General features: G+C 42.9%; 1 protein-coding gene across 3 annotated transcripts in view; it reads right to left on the reverse strand.

The window, feature by feature from the left end:
* Positions 1-21,833, reverse strand: part of DTNA (dystrobrevin alpha) — a 217,152-nt gene that overhangs the window by 177,863 nt on the left and 17,456 nt on the right. The window contains exon 1 of one of the 3 annotated variants that reach the window (XM_068671743.1): positions 14,647-14,718. The exons of 1 other annotated variant lie outside the window; for it this stretch is intronic. The gene's annotated coding sequence lies outside the window, so the exon portion shown is untranslated. Of the gene's footprint in view, positions 1-1,566; positions 1,624-14,646; positions 14,719-21,833 lie in introns of those variants that run through there. One more of the 3 variants, XM_068671742.1, reaches the window with a different exon arrangement.

Here is a 21,833-nt window from a genome sequence, read left to right on the forward strand (position 1 = left end):
GACTTTAAAGGTCGTCTAGCTCCTTAAAGATCATCTACTTCTGACCATACTTTCTCGCTGTCTGGGGAAAAGGCAGCAGACAGGTGATAAGAGTAAAGGAGAATCAGTACAGTTGAGCCTTCTTCCCCTATGCAAAATTCAGCAGTAGGTGTCTAATGAGTTCAAAACCACTGACTGCGACCTGAAGCGTGAGAGACACAAACATCATGACTGTGTTTCCTTACAAAGCCAAACTAAGAAGTGAAATAAAACAACGAAGTATGCCTGTTACAAAGATTCACTCCGGCGTACGGGCCTCATCGTCTCCTCATCGGTAAGAACCTGCTACGGCTTTGAAGGCTTCGTGTCTGCTCTGACCCAGTATGCAGAAGGCAGTGACGACTGCTCAGTAAGAGAGCTCACGGCACCCAGTGCCTGAAACACTTGTGAAAGTAAAGATCACAACACTGAAATTCGCCTTGGCACAACCTTCTCCTGCAACGCGTGTCCTTATTCCTGAAATTATCAAATGAATGGAACATTGTCATTAAGGAAATGGCTCCGTTATCCTCTCTCATCCCAGCACCTTGGTTTCATTGCAGTGCTATGTTCTGTGCTGAAGGAAGACTTCTACGTTCTTCATAAAGATGCCACAAACGTTAGGTATTCCTACTTGCCTGGACAGACAACCACAGGCCTTTCAAGAAATTTGGCCAATGTCTGAAGGGTGTGTGCAGGCAGACACGCATGTGGCCGAAGGGACATACACTTTTCTCAGGACTGGGAGAGGATAATCTATGAAACACATTCTCTGTTCAGTTTAGCCCACCACAGGAACAACCCTCTTTCACCCACCCCACATATTCTGCCAAAAAATCCCTCCTGCTCTAAAATGAAACCGTGAGGCTTACTATATTCAACCCTTCAGACAAAAACCTTGGGAAAGAGGGGAAACTTTTTTTTTTTTTTTTTGGTAGAAAAAACAACAACATAGCAGGAACATGGAAGGAAGGCTAAAAGTCTCAGAACTGGTAATGACTATTGGAGCATTAATATATAGGGCAATGGCAGAAATCTCATCAGATCAGTTACATAAAAGCACTAGTTACACAAAATTACACAAAAAGCCTTGCCCTGTGAAGTGCATCAGGGCTCTGCAGAGGCTGTGGTGGGTGTCTGAGCCACACAGCCATCTCCTGCTGCCTATGTCCTGACCCGACGGCATCCCCGCGCCCCTCGGACTGGGTCTCGGTCCTGCTGGGAGTAGGGACAGAAGACGATGCTGCTGAGCATCCCCGGGGGCCCCAGCTGGGAGGGAGCAGGCAGGGTGAGACAGCCTGGAAGAAGCTTGTCCTACTGCTCCCTCTGCTGTACCCATCCTGTGGAGAAATCCCAAATGTCAGCCGGAGAGGCTGGGATGAGGGATGGCAGCTTTCGGCGAACAATCTGCTTGCAGCACAGCCCCAGGCAGACCTGAGGAAGGGGCAAAGCCACGACTGACGAGGAAGAAATGACCACCACGCTCGGCAGACGGCGTGACGTGGATCTTATTTTAGCGCATCCGATCTTTTTTTTTTTGCCCTGTACCTGCTGGGAGAGGTGCTATCCTTCCGCTTCCAGAAGAGCGCGGGGAGCACGGGAAAACAACGCCTCTCCTCCAACACGGTCTTCCCGCTTTGTAACCCAGATTTAGACTATGAGCTCATCTTACGAGAGGGATGGGTGTCACGATCAGCTGCGCGGCTCAGCCTGCAGAGGAAGGCGCATGAAACTCCCCGGGCACGGTTGGGTTGCTCACGGCAGCCAAACGAGGAGTTATGCAATGCCGGCAGTAAATGCCTCGCATACCCTGGCTGCTTGCAGACATCAAACGGGGGGGAAAAAAAAAAAAAAAACACCCGATTTGTGAGTCATGTTAATGCCACACTGAATTTAACAAGATGAAGCATAAGCGAAAGAGGGGAAAGAGGGAATACGGCTTATAGAAATGCAGTCAATTAATCAGTTGGGAATTAGCAATGTGATTGTCAGAGAAAGAACTTTTTTAACCCACGACCAGCTGAACATCACTCCAGTCAATAATCTCCCTGTGCACGCCATTCCTGAGGGCTGGAAAACTGGCAGCACTGGCTACCACCTACAAGAGACATTTGCAGCTGCCATGAAAGCCCTTCTCTGAATAGAGTGAAAACTGGTACCCTAAGAAAAATACGTATTTCCAAACGCTCAGACATCAAAGTGTGATTTTCCCGATCTTCAGAGCAATATTTCATTTACTGCAAACTTCCCTTTTAGCTCTGATTTATGGAAATCCAAACCAGAGCAGAGACTATCTCAGAGGAAGAAATCACTCTCAAGCACTTTTCTCTGAGAAGGTGCAAACTCATCAGAACAGGAAGGAATGATTAGAGGAATCAGCACCTTCAGGAAAAGCATACACTTTCCATATGAAAGGAGACGATTAAAGGCTGAAAGGCTGGAATGCAGCATTTAGGATTTGGCGACTTTGAAAGTCCAATCAGATACTCATCTTAAACCTTCTGGAGAATTTCAGGAACTTTACACAACGCTTACTAAAAATAAAACCCCAAACCTTCCTAACACGAGTACGAGATTAAAAATAATAATAATAATTAGTGAATTGTAGAAAGGCAGTGTTAACAGAGTAACTGCATTCCCTTTTTCTCCAAGCCCGAAGAATGATTTCCTTTTGTATTACAGAACATCTTCCAGCTAATGAAAACACTAGAAACTGGATTTTACGATATAACATGGTGATAAAGTGAATTACATTTAAATGTCAATGGGATCTATGGAACAGAGCAAACTTGAAAAAACTCATTCAGTAATTTTAAAGTTGTGAATAATTAGCATGGCATTTTCAAACGCACTTGGTCATGACCTAATTCTTCTTCAAATGCTTCAATTTTAGTTTTTGCAAAGCTGTGCAAGCCCAGCAATACTACCATAGCAGTTGAACCAATGCTACAACAATGAAGTCCTACTGGAAAATCCCACCTTTAAGTGAGTGGCTCTGGCAAAGGAAGGGGAAATGACAATTTGGGGTAGAATCCATTCTTTTCAGTTGCACTACTCCAAATTTACATAATGCAAACAAACACAGCTTGGTCTCAAGAGGGACACAATGATGTGCCTAATTCACACTTGCTCAGTTCACATCAAAGAGGAACTACTCTCTACATTTACAGCTGGAATGGAGCTGAAAGCATAAACTAAACTAACAACTTCCACAGGAAAAGTGATAAGATTGAAAAAATATTTTATCTGTAATAATCCAAGAATACATACCAATTATTTTAACATGGCCCTGTGATGCATCATGACAAACAGCCCACACATAAATATACAATGTGTATGCGTAGAAACTAAGCACAGGTCTGGACATAATCTATTTGCTGTCAGATACCACAAAGCTGCTTTGAATAAACATCCTCATTTTTACAGCTCTTTCTCCCCTCTCTGAATTCATTTTGTTTATCCCCAAATAAAAGATATTCTTCATTTTGCTTTGTTTGGAATAGCACATGCTTTATCTAAGAACCTCAGACATTACAGCGTCAATTATTTGTACTGCTTGTTACAGAAAGTCTTGCTCCGGGACTTCGCGACTCAACACTGAATACCTGAGGGAAATCAAATTAACAGCAGCTGAGACAGGACTATTAAAGACATGTTTTCCCCTATGTACAGTAGTTTGCTAATGGCATCAAGACGGTGAGGATAAAGCAAGGACGTTTCTCTGAACCTTCACTATATTTCACATTGCTGTCTATTTCTGTGAAGGAGCTGTGGACACAGCGGTGTTGATAGGTGCCACACATAATATGAAGATGCTAACTTCCCAAACAAACCAAGTAAGCTTTTTGCTCAGGAATTGCAAGGCTGCTTCTGGCTTTAAGTGCAGCAGTGCAAGGAAGGGGAGCACCAAAGTCCATCTCCCTGGCCCTCTCTCACCCTGCTGGGAGCTCGTGCCCTCAGGAGGTAGTGTCTGGTCCCAAAGAGAAGATGAAGGGTTTGGGATGGCACCTGGCAGCCTTCTGCACACCCTGCCAGGGCAAGGTGCTGACCCAGGCAAGGGAAGGCCATCTCACCACCCACCTGCAGTGCTGTGGGCCTCAAAGTATGGTGAAAAATAGACCACTTCAGAAGGCAGTGCATTTTGTCCAGGTCACTAAATCTAAGTTTAAGTCCCACCCATCGCAGCTAAAGGTTACAAATTGGGCCTAAAAATAAAAAGGACCCCTGAGCTACATTCAGGCACTTTTAGTTTCCAGTTTAGCCCACAGTTTCTGGTTTTCTCTTATTGCCCTCATGGATGTTTGTGGTGCTTGGAAAGAATTTCCTTGACCTCTCTCTAAGTCAGCTGGATCCTCTGACTTCTCATAAAGGTTAAGGATGGAAGGGACCTCTGGAGGCCATCTGATCCACCCCCCTGCTCAGTCATGGCCACCCAGAGCAGGGTGCCCAGGCCCATGTCCTGGTGGCTTTTGAAGGTCTCCAAGGAGGAGATCCACAGCCTCTCTGGGCAACCAGTATCATGCCCCATCACCCACACATAAAGCAGTGCTGCCTGGTGTTCAGAGGGAGCCTCCTGTGGGCCAGTTTGTGCCCATGGCCTCTTGTCCTGGCACTGGGCACCACTGAACAGAGCCTGGCTCTGTCCTCTCTGCTCCATCCCTTCAGGTATTTACAGATCCCCCCTGAGCCTCCTCTATTTAGTCTCTTCATGGTGGGTGCCACATTACTGGGTGCTCAGAGCAACTAAGACGTTGAGCCAGGACCTCCCAGCACTACTGCAACTGAATTAATGAAAATTGCTTATGGAGTATTTTTATTCCATTTAGTAAACGGAAAAACTAACTAGGTAAAACAAGAAAAAGCACAGCTTCCTTCAAAAGCCTCTTTAATCAGCCCTAGAATCTGAATCAATGCTGAGCACAAAGACTTAAATTTGGCTTAATGAAAACTGAATAGACCAAAAAACAACAAAAGAAGTCTCTTTACAAAAGGTATGGATTCTACCTCGCCAGTAAATAATTAAAGCTCCTCTCTGTTCCCTTCCGCTTTCTATTTTAAGGCTTTTCATTACGTGGGATCAAAGTCAGCTCGAGTTGGAGAGAGTTAGACAAATCCATCACGGAGACAGGACAGCTGTGTGATCTCAGCCTGGTGACAGCAGCCTGGAGATGCCACCTCGTCGCTCCTGAAGACATGGCAATGTCAGGCATATGGCTCAAAACTCAAGGCAAGGTGCAGAAACCCTCTTCAACCAGGGAAACAAAAGGAAACAAGCATAAAGCTGGCATCAAGGCTGCGACCACCAGTGCCAGCGACAGGGCTGAGGAAAAGCTGCCGCAGAAGGGCTGGGTGCAGGAGTCAGCAAGGACTAGGAGTCTTCAAAAATCAGCTCTGTGGGGAAAGAGTGATTTTTGTTTGAGAGGCGGTAAATGAGGAGAGGCAGGATAGATGTAGGATAGCTGCATAAAAATTATAAATAGCACAAAGAAGGAAAACGAACCATTCTTATTTGCTTCCTCATAATAGAAGAAAAAGAATAGACTGAAGCCCAGAGACAAACTGATTACTGAGATAGAGAGGAAAAGTTAAACAGGAAGGTTAAAACTGAAAGGCAAATTTAAAAGAGAGTAATGAAAAGTCTGTTCTACCTTTTTAAACCTAAAGTACAGTTTACCCTGTGGAGCTGTCTGCCGTATAATATAATTGGGACCAAAAAGAACTATTAAGAATATTCATTAGATTGTTAATGAATTCTTGCACGTTCCCATTAGAAACTCATTTGTTTTAAAAAGAAAGAATATAATCCTTAATGAACCTTGCTTTCTTTAAGCAACAGAAGACAAACATTTATACTTCCTGACACAAGCAATGATTAAATGCCAGGGATTAAGAAGCAAATACCCCCTTTGTCACATTATCTCATAGCTAGCCACTGGCCAGTTCCTGCACACTGCCAGGGACAATGTACTGGGTCAGATCCAACACAGCAATGTTTGGTTAACACTAAAGTTCAATCAAGAGATTTCTGTATAAAACTTCCGTTTAAGAAAAAAAAGATTACCGCCTTGGGACTGCACCATAAACCTTTGCTTTCTAATACATTTTTTTGCTCTGACTGCCAGTAGCTAGCAGCACTTGAAGATGAAGGCAGCAAGCATACATCAACTCTACTTCCTCTGGTGTGTAAAAACACTTTGCCCTAGATTTGGGCCAAGATGCATTATTTCACTTCTCTGAGCTGCTTGACATGCCACACAAACTTGACTCGTGGTCTGCAGCGAAGATCATTTGCAGTTCCAGGAGTTGCAGGGGCTGCCCTTTGATGAAGCTTGCCACTACACTGTGACATGGAAGAAATCTGTGGAATTGTTACAGAAAAATATAAAAAAAAAAACTCACTGCTGTGAAATGCATGCAAGCCATTCCTCAGAGCGCACTGAGATGAAAACAAAGAAACAGTTCAGCACATCACTGGCTGTAGGAACTATCTCAAACCCTGCTCTAGAATACGGCTGCGGAGTGGGACCTTCTCCCGGTGAGGAAATGCGCCCCAGGGAGGCACAGAGGCCCCAACCAGCAATGTTCTTCTGTGTGACCTCATTAGCAGCTGATGGGTGGGAACATCTCCTTTAAATGCACGATTCTCCCCTTTACTTGGAGACGGTTCTTTAATCAAATTCATGAAATTACTTTCACTCGGTACCAGACAGATAAATAAACCCACATTATTCAGGCCCAACAGTTCTTCAAGTGAAGAAAAAAAAAAAAAAACGCAATAAAAATTTAGATTGGAAAGGTTTTGATGCTTTATGTGGGAGTTAGCTGCATGCAGAATTGAACTGTATTTCTTGGTTCCAATGAACTAAGCTGTACTGACAAGAGCATGCTGAATTAGATCCGGTTGTAACCCGAGGTGAACCTGCAGGATAAACCTTACGTCATTCTGTTGCTGCAGTTCTTTCTTTCTCTCTTTTTTTTTTTTTCTTTCCATGAGCAAATGTGGCTCACTTCCCTCAGTCTCTGAAATGCCACATCGGCAATGCTGTCCATGGGGTATAAGCCGAAATAGAGCATGTTTGGATTTATTCATTTCAGGCCTCTGGGAATGGAATCGAGCTACTGGAAGAGACTGAAGTAAGAACACAGAGGCATGAAGGAGGCAGACATGAAGACTTTTTAAAGATACCAGGGGTATAAAAGCCTTCCTTGTGCTGAAAGACATACACCCACCCCTCTGGTTTGGACTGGACTGATGATTGATGAAACCAGCCCCATGCTCCCTCCTCCACATGCCTGCAGGGACATCTTGCCTTGCATCGTGGAGGAACTGAAACTACCTGGTGATGATGCCAAGCCCTTCCTGGCTGCAAAGTGTTAAAAATACTTCATTTCCACAGCACCCTACACACAGCCTTGGAGAATAAGATACAAATCTCCAACAGACTGAGAACTGCTTGTCTCGGCTTACCCGTTGCACAAAGGACAACGAGGACACAGGGTGCTTGGCACAACCACCCTCTCTGCCAAATTTCTAAACCACATTGTTGCTTCAGAGACATAACTGTGCAGGAAATACTGCTGCTACATTCGACCTCACGGCCACACCGACAAAATGTGCTCTGTGTTCCTCCTGAGACACATTTCTGAGCACAGATCTACTTTCGGAGTCGGCTGGAAGTCTCGGTGAATGAACACATGACCCTGGATCATCTCTGTACCTGAAGGCTCCTTTCTGTTAGGATTATCACTGACGTCCTGGGGCATGGCTGACCATACAGGAGCCCTCCCTGGATTAACCTTTGTACCCATGAGAAAAGCAACTCTATTTGTAGTTGGGCTAGCTGGGTAATAGATGGACCTCACACAAGCTCTTTGCCTGCAGAGGCCTGGAAGGAATCCTCTCCCTGCTCGGTGGGACTGGTAGGACACCGTAAAATTGATTCAGTACATAGGTTTGGAAGGAAAGACAATTATTCAGTGCACACCGCTGCTGACTGCAAAACCCCAGACTGCAATCCATCGGCTGATACACTTTCTGCCTTCATCATAAAACAAGTCAGCTGGAGAACGGGGCTGGTGCAGCAAGGACAGGGCACGCAGCTGGGCCAGGCCAGCCTGCAGCCACCACGCACGTTTACAAGTAGCAACCACCCTGCAGAACGAGGATTTCTCTTGCTCCATATTCTTGAGGAAGATACCCTGGCCATTTTCTTTATTTAAAAAATATTTTTCCTTTCCCTTCGCACTGGCAGCAGACAACGTGCAGGCTGCTTTGATGACCTTCCACACTGTCAGGAGTTACCTTTCTCTCTCCTAAGAGCTATGGGTGCTAGATGTTATTTTCCAACCCTGTATAACCATTTCTTCAAAGGAAATTCAGGTAGATAACCTTGATAATGATTTTCTCATGTATATTCAAGCTCATATGCAATGGAAATGCTCTGGAGATACCACAATTTTGCTTAATAAAAATATAAATCTCTATACAATTTCATCACTTAAGGCCTTGAATAACTGGAAATCTTCCTCCTACATAATTTGTCATGATTTCCTCTGTATGAGTCTAATGTAAGACGTGTATAGCTAAATTATGCAGAACTATAAACTTGCTTAACTGTTTGTAGGAAAGGAGAACATGAAAAATGAAGTGTCTTTAATAGTCAGGAATACATAAAAGCCCAACAGAAAGCTGAAGAAAAGACAATTTTTGATTTATTCTTTCAGTGGACAGGTTTACTAGTATTTACTTAGTAAAAATAGAAGTGAATCTGAGAATATACTGTCATTCCTTAAGACATATGGAAACCAAGAGCTGGCAGAACTAATTACTGAGCAGCTATATGAACAAACATAAACATAATATGCAGAAAGGTCAAATTACACTGAGAGACCGTGTATCTCTTGCCTTAGTTTCCCCTCTTGGAACCGCAGTGGCTGCACCCACGTGGCTCAGTGATATCACTTGCACAGAATCTGGAGCATCAGACATCCACAGCAAACTTATAATTTCATTCATTGCCTGGCAGGAGGTTCATCAATAGTCCACCCTTCATGCCTTTTCTTGGTTTGAATTACCTTTTTTCTCTTGGAGTAGTCTATTCTTACACAATAGGAGACTTCTCCTATTCTCAGTGCAAATAGGGAAATTAAATCCATCAGTCCTCTACTTGCCTTATTACTTCTCTCTCACACTGCTCATCTCTCTCTGATCTCTCAGCTCACTACTGACAGAGCTCTTAAAGCCTTTAGCTTTCTATCTGGATGCTGGGGGCAGATCCCCACCTCAGTTTGACCAATCCCTGATCTCTGATAAGGATCTTTGCTTTCACTTTTGGTCTCTCCTACCTCTGCTGACACAGCAAAACACCCTTTACAAGGTCACATATATACATTTAATTGGATGTTTTTTGACTTAGGATGAAAACCATGGGAAAGCACAAATGAACCTAAGGTCCATGATGTGAGATTCTGTTGTTATGAGTTATAAGTAGATATGACCAGAAATTGGGATGAAAGTGGGTTCATTAACAAACATCAGCTTTTCAGCGTACTTCAAATATGTGTATTTGGAAACTCTTATTGATGTACCCCGTACTAATTACAATTTGCAACTCCCTTGCATTGGAATGGAATGGAATGGAATGGAATGGAATGGAATGGAATGGAATGGAATGGAATGGAATGGAATGGAATGGAATGGAATGGAATGGAATGGAATAGAATAGAATAGAATAGAATAGAATAGAATAGAATAGAATAGAATAGAATAGAATAGAATAGAATAGAATAGAATAGAATAGAATAGAATAGAATAGAATAGAATAGAATAGAATAGTCCTGTTGGAAAAGACCTTCAATCACAGAATCATAAAATCACTGAATGGTTTGGGTTGGTAAGGGACCTTAAAGATCCCCTAGTCCCACCCCCCTGCCACGGGCAGGGACACCTCCCACCAGACCAGGTTGCCCAAAGCCCCATCCAGCCTGGTCTTGAACACCTCCAGGGATGGGGCATCCACAGCTTCTCTGGGCACATGTGCCAGTGCCTCACTGCCCTTCAAAGATTATCTAGTCCAGCTGCCTGACACAGTCAGGGCTAAACAAAAGGTAAAGCATATTAACGAGGGCATTGTCCAAATGCCTCTTGAACACTGACAGGCATGGGGCATCAAACACCTTGCTAGGAAGCCTGTTCCAGTGTTTGACCACCCTCATGGAAAAGTCATTTTTCCTCATGCTGTCTGACCCTCCCCAGGCGCAGCTCTGTGCCGTTCCCAAGCATCCCGTCAGCAGTTCCCAGGGAGCAGAGGCTGGCACCTCCCTCTGCTTCTCCTCCTCAGGGAGCTGCGGAGAGCAGTGGGGTCACCTCTCGGCCTCCTCTTCTCCAAACTGGACAATCCAAGCACCCTCAGCCTCTCCTCACAGGATGTCTTCCAGCCCTTTTACCGGCTTTGTTGCCCTCTCCTGGATGCTTTCAGGACCTTAACAACCTTTTTGTACTGTGGAGCCCAGAACTGCACCCAATATTCGAGGTGAGGCCACACCAACACTACACAGAGTGGGAGAATCTCCTCTTTTGACCAGCTGGTTATGATGTGTGACTATGCCCGATAACAGCTTTGTTCTATAAATGCCTTGCCATAGCACCAAGGATAATCTTCTCCGTAACTCTTCCAGGGACTGAGGTTAGACCAACAGCTCTGTAGGTTCCTGGGTCTACTCTCACGCCCTTCCTGTAGGCTGGTGCAACACTGGCTGGCTTCCAGTCAGCTGGGGCCTCCCCAGACCTCCATGACCTTTGATAAAATGTTGAGAGGGGTCCAGCTGCAACATCCACCACCTCCTTCAGTAAGCATGCTGGGGTGAATCCTGTGAGGCCCCAGGGACCTGTGAATGTTGAGTTGATTTTTAGATTAGATTTTAGATTTAGTTTTTAGATTAGTTTTTAGGTTTCTGACACAACATGGCCAGTGTTAAGTCGGGCTTTAGCTTTTCTCATTTTCTCCCTTGCAGATGCATCTCTGTACGCCCCCCATGAAGCCAGATCTTGCTTCTGGAGGTCACAGATTTTCTTTTTCCACCCTAGTTCTAGCCAGAGTTCCCAGCTGGGCTGCTCTTCTGCCCCATTTGCTTGACTTGCAGCACAGTGGGATTGCCTGCTCCTGGGCTTTTAAAAGGCATCACTTTTCAAAAGTGACCATCAATCAAGGACCCCTAAAACCTCTACATCTGATTCCCAGGTGATACTGCTAACTGGCTCCCTGAGAAGTCTGCCCTCTTGAAGTCCAGGGTGGCAACCCTGCTGACCTTTTTTCTCCTAACACCATAAGTTTTGAGCTCAACCAACTCGTGATCACTGTGGCCAAGACAGCCACCTACCGTCACCTCTCCCACAGCAAACATCAGGTCCAGGAGGGCTCCTTTCCTAGTCAGCTCGCTCAGTACTTGGGACAGGAAGTTATCTTCGATATGCTTTAGGAATTTCCCAGCCTTACTTCTCGTGGCAGTACGATATTACCGGTTTATGCCTGGGAAGTTGAAGTCTTCCAGAAGGATGAGTATGACCAGTCTCAAGATTTCCCCTCACTGCCTAAAGAACAGCTCATCCCGCTATTGTCCTGGGTAGGAGGATGATGGCAGACACCCACAACATCTACTTTGCTATCCATCCCCTAAATCTTCATTAAGAGGCTCTCTACCACATCCCCCTAGCACACCACCACCATCTCGCCGGCCCTGCCCACCCGATAACCCTCCATCGCAGCACTCCGGCCCTGGGACTCATCCCACCACCTCTCACCAATACCAACGACACCACAGCTCTGGGAAAGGACCAAAGCTTCCAGATCGTCCCGCTTGTTCCTCATACTGCATACTGGTGTGCAGGCGTTTCAGACGTGCTCCTGCACCCACAGGAGTGGTACAGATGCTCCCATCAGCCTCGCCACCCTCAGGTAGTGCCACACCATCCCTTGGCACAACCTCAGTTCTCCCATTAGGTGTGTGAATGAAGCATGGAAACAATTTGTTTTATCACCTCCATTCTCACAAAAGAATTAGATTAAAAATAGCAATAAGCCATCACACTTAATGGGGCAGTATGACAGAACTGTAATAACCTCAGGATCACTTCTTCCCTTCCATAGCATGTCCTGCAGTGGGAAGGAGGCTGTAGATCTGCTTGGGATCCTTCTACCAGATTCTGCCCTGGGAAAAGGATTATTGAGAGGGAAGCCACTGTGGGATAAGTGCCTGAAGCCACACCTGTCCTCTCAGTCCTCAGGCCACACAGTTGGTCGGGCTGATGATCTGCTTTGCTCTTCTGTGTCGCTGGCAGCCCTTTTCCATAGGGATGCTCTGCTAGAGACACCTGCCAGCCACGTTTTATGGAAGGCCATTTTCTTTAGAAGGCTCCTTAATATACAGGAGCTTTACTGTGAACCTAATGCAGGTTTCTATTTTTTAATTTTGACTGTCCCTTGGGTGGATACTGGTACCCATATCCACAATTTCCTCCTCTCCTTCCCTACCATGCAAGGCGTTGTGAGGCCTTCACCTCAGGAAACTGAGGGATGAGCAAGATAGGACACAGCATCTTCTACTGATGACATCCACTCGACACAACTAAAGCTTTTAAAAAAGAATGGGCCTGAATAGGTCCCTCCAAAACTGCAATTAATCTGATCTTAAAAAAAAAGAAACAACAAGGACTAAAGATGTCATACTGACATTTCTGTGCAGTGATTCCTTTTAAGCAAATTTTTCAATAATATCAGCAGAAGGGAAAAATTTGTCTGTGGTATGCAGGCAGTACTCAGCTAATAAGGCTCCTCAGTTGACCCCCCAAGATGCACGAGACTGCGCTCACTGCTGTATTTCCAAAATGCACAAGAATATACTTACCTGCAGATCTTAAAGTCGTGTCAGAGCTAAGGAACAGGCAACTTCAAGTCTTTATACTTAAGAATATATTTGCCTGCTGGAAATTCAAGGGATTTCTCTGTAGACCACTCATGTAACAGTGGCAGTAAATCCTACAGTAAATGTATGTGTGCCATTTCCATCAACCCCAGCAGATTTATAGGTGAAGTGAGATTCACCTTGATTCACAAATCTGGCACAAGGGCCCTTTGCTTCACTGAAGACCATGAATTGCAAAGGAAGATCAAGGACAGTGGCGCTCAACTACCCAGGGGAGTTTGTCTGCAGTCTTTCATGCACTGCTCGGAGATCTTTACCAGCTGCAAAGAGGCTGCCAGACAGAAAGATGTAGGAGCAGGTAAAGGAAAGGATCATGGGACCTGGCAGTTCATGAGTCCTCAGCACAGGGCACTCACGACAGACAGCAGCTGACTCCAGCTGTGAACTGTTCAGTCTCTTCTAGCCATCGGTCAGTGATCTGCTCCGTTTTACTACGCACATATTTGTCACGCAGCAGTGGTGACCCTCCCTGAAAATTTCATGCTAAGGCTTGGAAAAACAGTTCTTTAAACTTCCTAGAGTTTTACTCACAAAGGCCTGGAGCTTCTCCATCTAAAGCATACATAAATTAAACTGCAGCAACCATGAAAGTTGTCAGTGGAAAAAACATGAAACAATGCAAGTTTTCCTGATGCCTCTGCTGTGCAGAGTAAGCACTGCTGCGGAAGCTGTGCACTCAGGATGTGTTAATTGCAGGGCCCCAGGGGCACTCCCTTTAGCCTGTTCCACATCTTCCTCTATGGCAGCCTTTGCTACAGTGTGGTGAGAGTCACTGACCCGTATTTTGAAGGTAGATTATTGCAGTTTACATTTATAAGATAATCATTAAGCATAAGGTCATCACTTAATAAAATTCAGCTGGGGTTTACTATGATTCTGCACCCCTAATAAATATTTACTTGCCATTAAATTACTCTGGCAAATATTTTATATACGATTAAACTCAGCTGCTGTTCACCAGAACACAAGAACTTCTCACTCAAAAGATAATGAAGACAGCAATTAGAGTTGTATGTGTATCTTATATTCTAAAACCTTCTTAGCTGCCATTCATAAGAATATATATTTTCAACAAGCCAAAGAACACTGCAAGTCCAGCCCTTCAATGCTCTGTTTTACAGCTCTGCTGGGCCAGTGGCATCAGGACAAGAAAGCCATTAACCTCTTTTGTTGAGGGTCACTGCATTTATGACATGACAGAAGCACCAGCAGAAGGAGTCACATACACTTAATTGTATAGGCTATTTGCACGTAAGATAACCAAATGGCCAAATGAAGACAGCTTGCCAAGCTCCGTATCTCTGGTCTATCTACTGCCGCACAACTATCAAGAACTTGCCTATTACCTCATTTGCAAGAGTTTGGAAAACTATTTTGAACTCATAAAAGCTTAGAAAGATGAGTAGGTAACAACATTGTTTCTTCTGTCTAACGATGTGACATTTCATTAGCATGTGACAGAATTAATTTCTCCCTTTGCTAAAAAAGGCTCCTTTTTCTGAATGCACTCAGGTTTGCAGTTGGTGTTACCGTTCCACTAAGCTGTTCTGCAATACCATAAGAATTTTCCCGGAGCAAACTACGACAGCAAATTATAATCAATTTTCCCTTGAACTATTTTGTACTTGTGATTGTCAATAAATGTACCTTCACAACTGCTTTTCTTGACTTGAACATTTCCCTTATGCATCCAGTACTGTCACCATCCTATGTCTTCATTTCTTACTGCTGTGAGGTCACCAGGCTTCACCACAGGACCTGCCTGAGGATCAAGAGATGACATCAGAACGTGACAGTTACATGCCATAAGCTGGAAACCTCAGTCCTGAACACTGTTACAGACATATTTCTTCTGCCTTTATTGACTTTTTGATTTATTTTTTTTTTCTGAGCTATTAAATTGGATCCCCCAAAAATCTTTCATCTGCCAACATAAATGTAGAATTAATCACATCCACCTGCAAGGTCACTGTTTTCAGAGCAGACATTCAAAGACAAATTCATACAAAACTTTTGTATACCTAAATAAACCCACATAACAAAATACACAACACTCCAAAAGGGTGAAAGTATGTGGTAGGATGTAAGTGTTAAGTAGGCATCAGTCCAGCCTACTCTCTGCTAGGTTATTTTTTTTTCCTGCTAGACTCCCATTTTGATTTGCAAAGCCAATTCCTGATTCCTACCTCAGCTGATACAATTCCAAAAGTGAGGTTCAATTCAGCAAATGTATCTATTATAATGCCTCAGAAAACATACTTGCTTTGCGCTAATCTTTGCTTTCTATGCCTAGCAGCTGCTTCATACCTGGTATTTTCAAAGGTACTTAACCTGGACCTATTCCTTGGCAAGTCTACAGATGAGTGAGACAATACTGAGGTAGAACTAAAAACTCCCAAAACACCCAAGGAGTATTTTGAACTCCTCAGCATAGATCCTGTTAAGTCTCTTAAATATCTGGAATTTCAGTATGTTCTGCTCACCCACATTTCAACGAGAATAAAGGGGACAAAAGACTCATTTGTTAAGGTTTAATTTACTGCATGAATTTTATGCATGGTCAATTATACTATATAAAATAAGGCCAAAGCTGTTCCATGCATTTTGCACAGTCAGCTTTGTCAGATAGTCTGAAGATTCAATTAATATTTTAAAAGAACAATTACCTTTTAAAAACCAGCCCTACTTAACAAAAGGGATGGTATGATCATCTACTGACAATATGATCATATTCTAGGCAAAGACAGCCTGAGCAGCTAAGCCATGGAAAAGACTGTTCAAACACTGAGCATTTGATTGTAGTTTTTGTAATATATTCACAGTCACCTTAGCAATGCCAATTAGAGCAAATATTGGGACAAAACCCAAAGGCTGATTCAGTTTTGACTTTCATTTTATTCCCCTGTACAGAATAAAATGGCACACTGGCTCTTGAAAAGGAGCTAAGAAAGTACATTAAGATTTGGTATCTCAGAAGATGGTGTCTGCCCTTTATATCCAACTTTCTGAATAACCCAGTGAAGACTGAATTAGTTAGGGTGCCCAGTTTTTCTTAACTGTAAGGTGTGTATGATATTCTTGTGTCTTACTTCTCTTGCACGGCTTGCTTGGATATTCAGGAAAACTGAATACATAGAAACAACAGGAGATGTCATTTGGAGTCTTCTCATTGACTTCAAAGGACTGCTAATCTGTCCGGGTAAGATGCAAATATTTCAAGAAAAAGCAAGAGATATTGTTAAGTAAAGGGCACAGTCATGTTTGCTACCTTGTTCGCTGCATTGCAGGTATTCATTTCGTCCTCTGTAAAGTAGATGCCTATGCAACCTATTCTGTGAAATCAAGTTCTGTTTATCTTCTTGCCCACAGGTAGCCTCAGTTAAATAAAAACAAACTTCTCCTTTTCAAAATTACCGAGTTCTATGGTAAAGGTTTTCTAGGGAAATGCTGTCATATAAAACACAGTAACATTCTGGGAAAAGAATAAAGATCCAGATCCAGAATAAACCTGACAAACTCTAAAGCCTTTAAGACAGTGCTCACTTCCAGGGCTAAGATACAATGGCTGAATCTTTGTCTGAAGCAGAAAAGGGACCCCTGTAAACTGGAACTATATAGGAAATTCAGCAGAAAGAGGGCTGACAGCTAGGACAAAGCCAGGGCAAAACAGATTTGTCCAAGAACAGGAAAGAAGAAAAAAAGATGGATGCTAGAAGCATGCAAGCCACCTGGAAGTTGTTCACATGATCTAAGGTTTGAGAAGACCACATAATTCGTAATGGCAAATTTCAAAGTAGGAGTGCAATGAGCCTTGCTCAGCATGCTGTGGAGTAAAGCCATTTAAGTACACATGTATCTACAACAAGATGTTGTACACAGCTTAAATCAGATTATATACCCGCACACTGAACCTGACTAAGGCAAAACTGATGGGAGATATTTTCACATAAGAACGTTGGCTTTGTTCTTTGTTTTCACTTAACTGATACCAATTGAAAATAGGCTTAAAGTCCAGGCAAGTCAGTGAATATCCCATGAATTTTGACAGATCTTGTGCTAAGCTACTGTGCTTTACCAGAACTACTGAAGTTCACCTGAATGCAAGGCAGAAGTCTTATCTTAAACCACCCCCTTGTGATGAGCAATGAATGTTCTTCATCCATTGTGGGGCAGAAATAACAGGGCAGCACAAACCAACACTTTGGTTTAAAGCAGAGCTTGCACTGAAATGGACTGGGGGAGCTCACATGTGAGTGTACCTCACTTGGGAAACTGTACATTCTTCAACTGTCCAAAGTATCCTAAAATGCTCTAGACGAACCAGAAAACTCAAGGCACAATCAACATCTACCTAACATTTTACCCTACTTTAACTCTGCATGCGTCCTTTCAGCCTGTGCAGCCATCCTTTGTAAAACGTGGCCTAGGAGATTCACTTTCAGCTCACATTAAATTTTTAGCTGCTGTTTGTAATTACTTCTGGATCCGTTGCAAAGATGGTTTGCTTCAAAATGAACTGATCAATTTTAGGACTTTCATTGGCTTACTCCTGCAAAACACAAGCCTGATTTACAAGCCTGTAGAGGTTAATTTGTACCCCTTTAAATGCACATGTAGGAGCTGAAAATAAACAAATTATTTGCAGGGTGCAAAACTCACGCTTCGAAGTGAGATCACGGGAAACTGCAGAAAAGACAGAAGTTGGTGCAATGAAATGAAGTTAATAAAGGAAAAATGAATATCACAAAATTAGTATATTTTTGACAGCAGATCTATTATGCTTTGGAACATTTTCCCCAGGGAAGCAGCAGGAGCCCCATTTCTTCAATAATTTAAAATTAGACTGGCAAAAAAAAGTAGTAAATGTACAGCACAATATAGAATAATTCTATATAGGAAGGGCAATGAAGTAGATGACTAATAAGTCTTTCTTTCTAACAGCTATGATTCATACAAGCACTTCTGTGGCTTGACATTGGAGTTTCTGTGCATGGATGGCAATGCAAACAGACAAGGTCTCACATGGCACTGCCTGTAATGGTTGGAGCAACCAGCTTTTCATACGCAATAAAACACAAATACACGTGATTAAAGTGTTTGTCTAAGCTCTACAGAGACTTGATGTAATGATGCTTTACTTACAATCCCCTCTCCCCCAAACAAAAATAGCGATGCCTATTTCATTACGGTACGTACACTCATTTTGTTGGGACAGGATGTCCTTAGCTGAGAGAATACATTGCAACTAATTTATAAGCAAAATGTTTTATGTGTAACCAGAGATAAGAATTTCTGGTCACAGGTTACGCTGTGTTTTACTTGAGTTTAATTCATACTCTATTCAAAGTCATATTTAAGACAAACGCTTAATCTTTTGAGTACAAGTTCAATATTTTCAGAGAGAAGTTGAGGGAGAGAAACACAGACTTTTCATCTGATTCTTTTCTTTTCCAGTATTGTCTATACTGCTGTAGATAGGTAAGTGTTATTCAAGTTGTTTGACCCAAGCACTTTGTTGCCATTATTTGACATTCGGCCATTAGAAGAGTTGTGCCTTAGCAGCCACACTCAGAGCACAGACCAGGGGTTAATCATTGATCTCCACAGCAGCAGTTTGCAAATCAAAAGAGGAAAGCAACAAGGTTCAAAATATCCACAGGATGGAGAGTATTTTGGATAAATCTGAACATGATCTAAGTTAATTTTGTTGAAAGGAAAGATTGGCCAAAACTGCTATTATGAAGAATTTTTTGTCAAGGACCGTAGAAAGTGAAACTTACTGTGGTGCATGTTGGGCTCTTATAATTAAAACAAACAAACAAACAAGCACCTCCAACTACAAATTTGCAAACAACATATCAAAGAACAAAGGTAATTTTCTTCAAACTGTGTAGGAATGCAGGAGAGTGGGACAAGATGTTCAAATACTTATAAGCTTTGCATTTCACCATTTTTGGAGAAAAGTATGCTTATGGAAAGAAAACTTTCAAGTTTCTTCAAAGATGCTATAATTGGAGCAGGCTGAGAAGGCTCCATCAACCCCGATGTTCTGACATCACTTAAAACTCAGGAGAAGAGGAGTCACTTTGGAAACAACCCATTTCCTTTGCAGGCAGGCCATTTTGTTTGTCAGGTCTCTTCCCCAGGAGTCCAAGCTCTTGGATGTCATTTTTCAGCCACCTTGACTGGCTTTGTTTGGGTGTGACTTTTCAAATGATTCAATGATCAGAAAAGTGATACATTCAAGTCTGGTACTGAATTCAGCTAGACAGTGATGCACACAAGCATCACTGTGGAAGCAGTATAGGATAAACCATAAATGCTTAGCCATCCCCACATACCATTTCTCTGGCCTGCAAAACGCACCACTCCAGTGGCTGTCCCATCCCTGCAGCCTCCGGCTCACCTCTGCATGGTTGTGGTACTGATTCCAGGATCACTACAACTTGCTTGCTTTTATCAGCATAAGCAATCCCATGATGTGCAATGCAGTTACATTAATAAGGACATGCATCTCTGAAGTGATTGTAAGATCAGGTCCTTTAGACTGTGAATAGCCTTTTTTTTTTCCATTGACAGGTCATTGATGTGCTGCAGTTTCCTTCACTTTTGACAGAGGGCTACTCAGGTAGACATGTATCACTGTCATTTTCCTGTTACAACTTTTTAAAATGAGGAATCGGGTTTAAAAGGCAATCAATAGCAATTCAGTTGCAAGCATCTCTAATGAAGTGCAACAGAAACAATTTGGTATTAGATTTTCAGCTGAAGAGTCTCAGAAAAAAGCATTTTTCAGAGCCACTTTATCTGCCCCAAAAGAAAAGCGAGGTGTTTATGCCAGGCTGTGAGCCAGGGAGGATTGCATGCATTCAATGAACCTCATGCACAGCAAGAAATTCCACTGGGTTCCACAGCACAGCTCTTTGCAGAAAGTTATTGCTGCCGTAGAGTTTTTGTCCTGCTCCCATCTATTCTTCAAGTGCATATTTCTACTGTTCTGATTATTATCGTTAAGTATAGATGAAAGGACCATGATAACTATACATTCTTTAAAAATGTTTTCAAGGAAAAAAGTGTTTCAGAGGGAATTTAAAAAGTGTTTTGAAAAAGTGAGAGTGTCTGCCAGGATACCCTTTCAATATATCTGTTGTATTTTTATTGCTAAGGATTTTACTAGCCAAGGCCCGCACACAGGATAGAACTCAGTCATCAAATCTGTTTTACCCCCCTTCTTTACAAGTCCCATGCACATTTCAGCTCTGCTGCTGTATTCATGAAGCAAGCTCATCCCAGAGGAGCGCAGGTGAATGATGCCCTCGCGGCTGGTTCTGAAAGGTGAAACCGTCTCTGCCAAGAATGAAACAGACTTGGAGGGAAGGGGGAAAACAAGAAATAATCAATCCCTTTACTAAGCCTCTTCATTGCACTAGCCTTCAACATTTCCTGGAGCACCACTGGGCAGGCAGACAGCAGCGTGATGCCTCTTATGTTTGTGAAGAATGACAAATTGGTAGCACTGATATGGGTCAAGTTTAGTGCAAACTCTTCCACACTGCTCTGCCCATGCACAGCAGCTCTCTCTATGTCCCCTGACTCCTCATCCAGCCTCAGCAAAGTATGGAAGTCACAGTAGCTTCACTTTTTGTCAAATACTGAGGAATGTCATCGATTAGAAATACTTTTCCTCCTGGTGCGGGAGCTAAAGGTAGAACGAAACCTAGTGCATAAGTTGGCTAAGCCTGTTTTCAGCTTTTCTTTCTTAATTTTTCCATACACACTTCTGTGATAATTCTCAGCAATGCAAACTACCCTGTATTCACAGCATAACACACAAGGAAGAGTTAACAAGTGATTCCTTCTAAAATATGATTACCACTTTTTGGTTTTATACGCTCAGTAAATATCCAATGATCCTTGAAAACCGAAGTGATTCCCATTTTCAGATAAACATTCTAGAAGAAGAGGAAGGAATAAATTTATGCTATAATTTCTTCAACAAAAGTATGAAAATATCAATAAGCACGTACTGATGTAAATTGTTGCTATCTCCTACATCCCAACTGAAAATCCATTATCTTTGCTCACACAGTAGATTCATGCACTTGACTTTCACTTCCCAGAATCAATTAATTCAGATTAAGGCACACTGCTACATATGCAGCTCTAATCCAAACTTCTGTTCCTAAGTGCTAAGAATTACTTTATTAAGCCCTAGACTTCAAATAGGTCTGCAGTACAGCAATATTAAAACGCTCTGGATGAGCTACTTGTTTGGTGCCCAAACTAATTCCTGTTAAAAAATGTGTTTGATGCTGACTTTGTTTTCAAAAGAAAATGGAGATGGGTAGCACAAATCACACTGAAATCATAGGGCTGGCTCAAAATTCATTTTTCAATTTTTATATTTGACGTATTTTATTTCCAAGCTTTTCTGTGCAACCATAACAGACAACATTGGTTTAGCTGAAAGCCTTCTGCCACCTGGAAGTCGTATGTTGAAAATAAGTGAAGTATCCCAAGGGTCAATAGTGCTGCACAGGGCCCTGAGAACTCCACCTTCCTTGAGAAGAAGCCAGCATGAGATTAAAAGGTGCAGTTTCCGAATTCATACCAATAATTCAGCACTTAATCTTTTTCAGCAACTGTTCACTCACACGGCAGTGAAGGTCTGTTTTACCCCACCTTGTTTTCCCAGACCCTGAAAAACCTCTTGGTCTCTCCAAACCACATCTCAGCAGGCTGGGAACCATTACCTTTTTCCTTGACTTAAGGTCAAAGGTTTTGTACACAGTCACACCAGAGAATGGAGTCTTCAGCAGCAACTCTGCAGCCTT

The sequence above is a fragment of the Anas acuta genome, chromosome 2 (genome assembly GCF_963932015.1).
Source record: "Anas acuta chromosome 2, bAnaAcu1.1, whole genome shotgun sequence".
Lineage (NCBI taxonomy): Eukaryota > Metazoa > Chordata > Aves > Anseriformes > Anatidae > Anas > Anas acuta.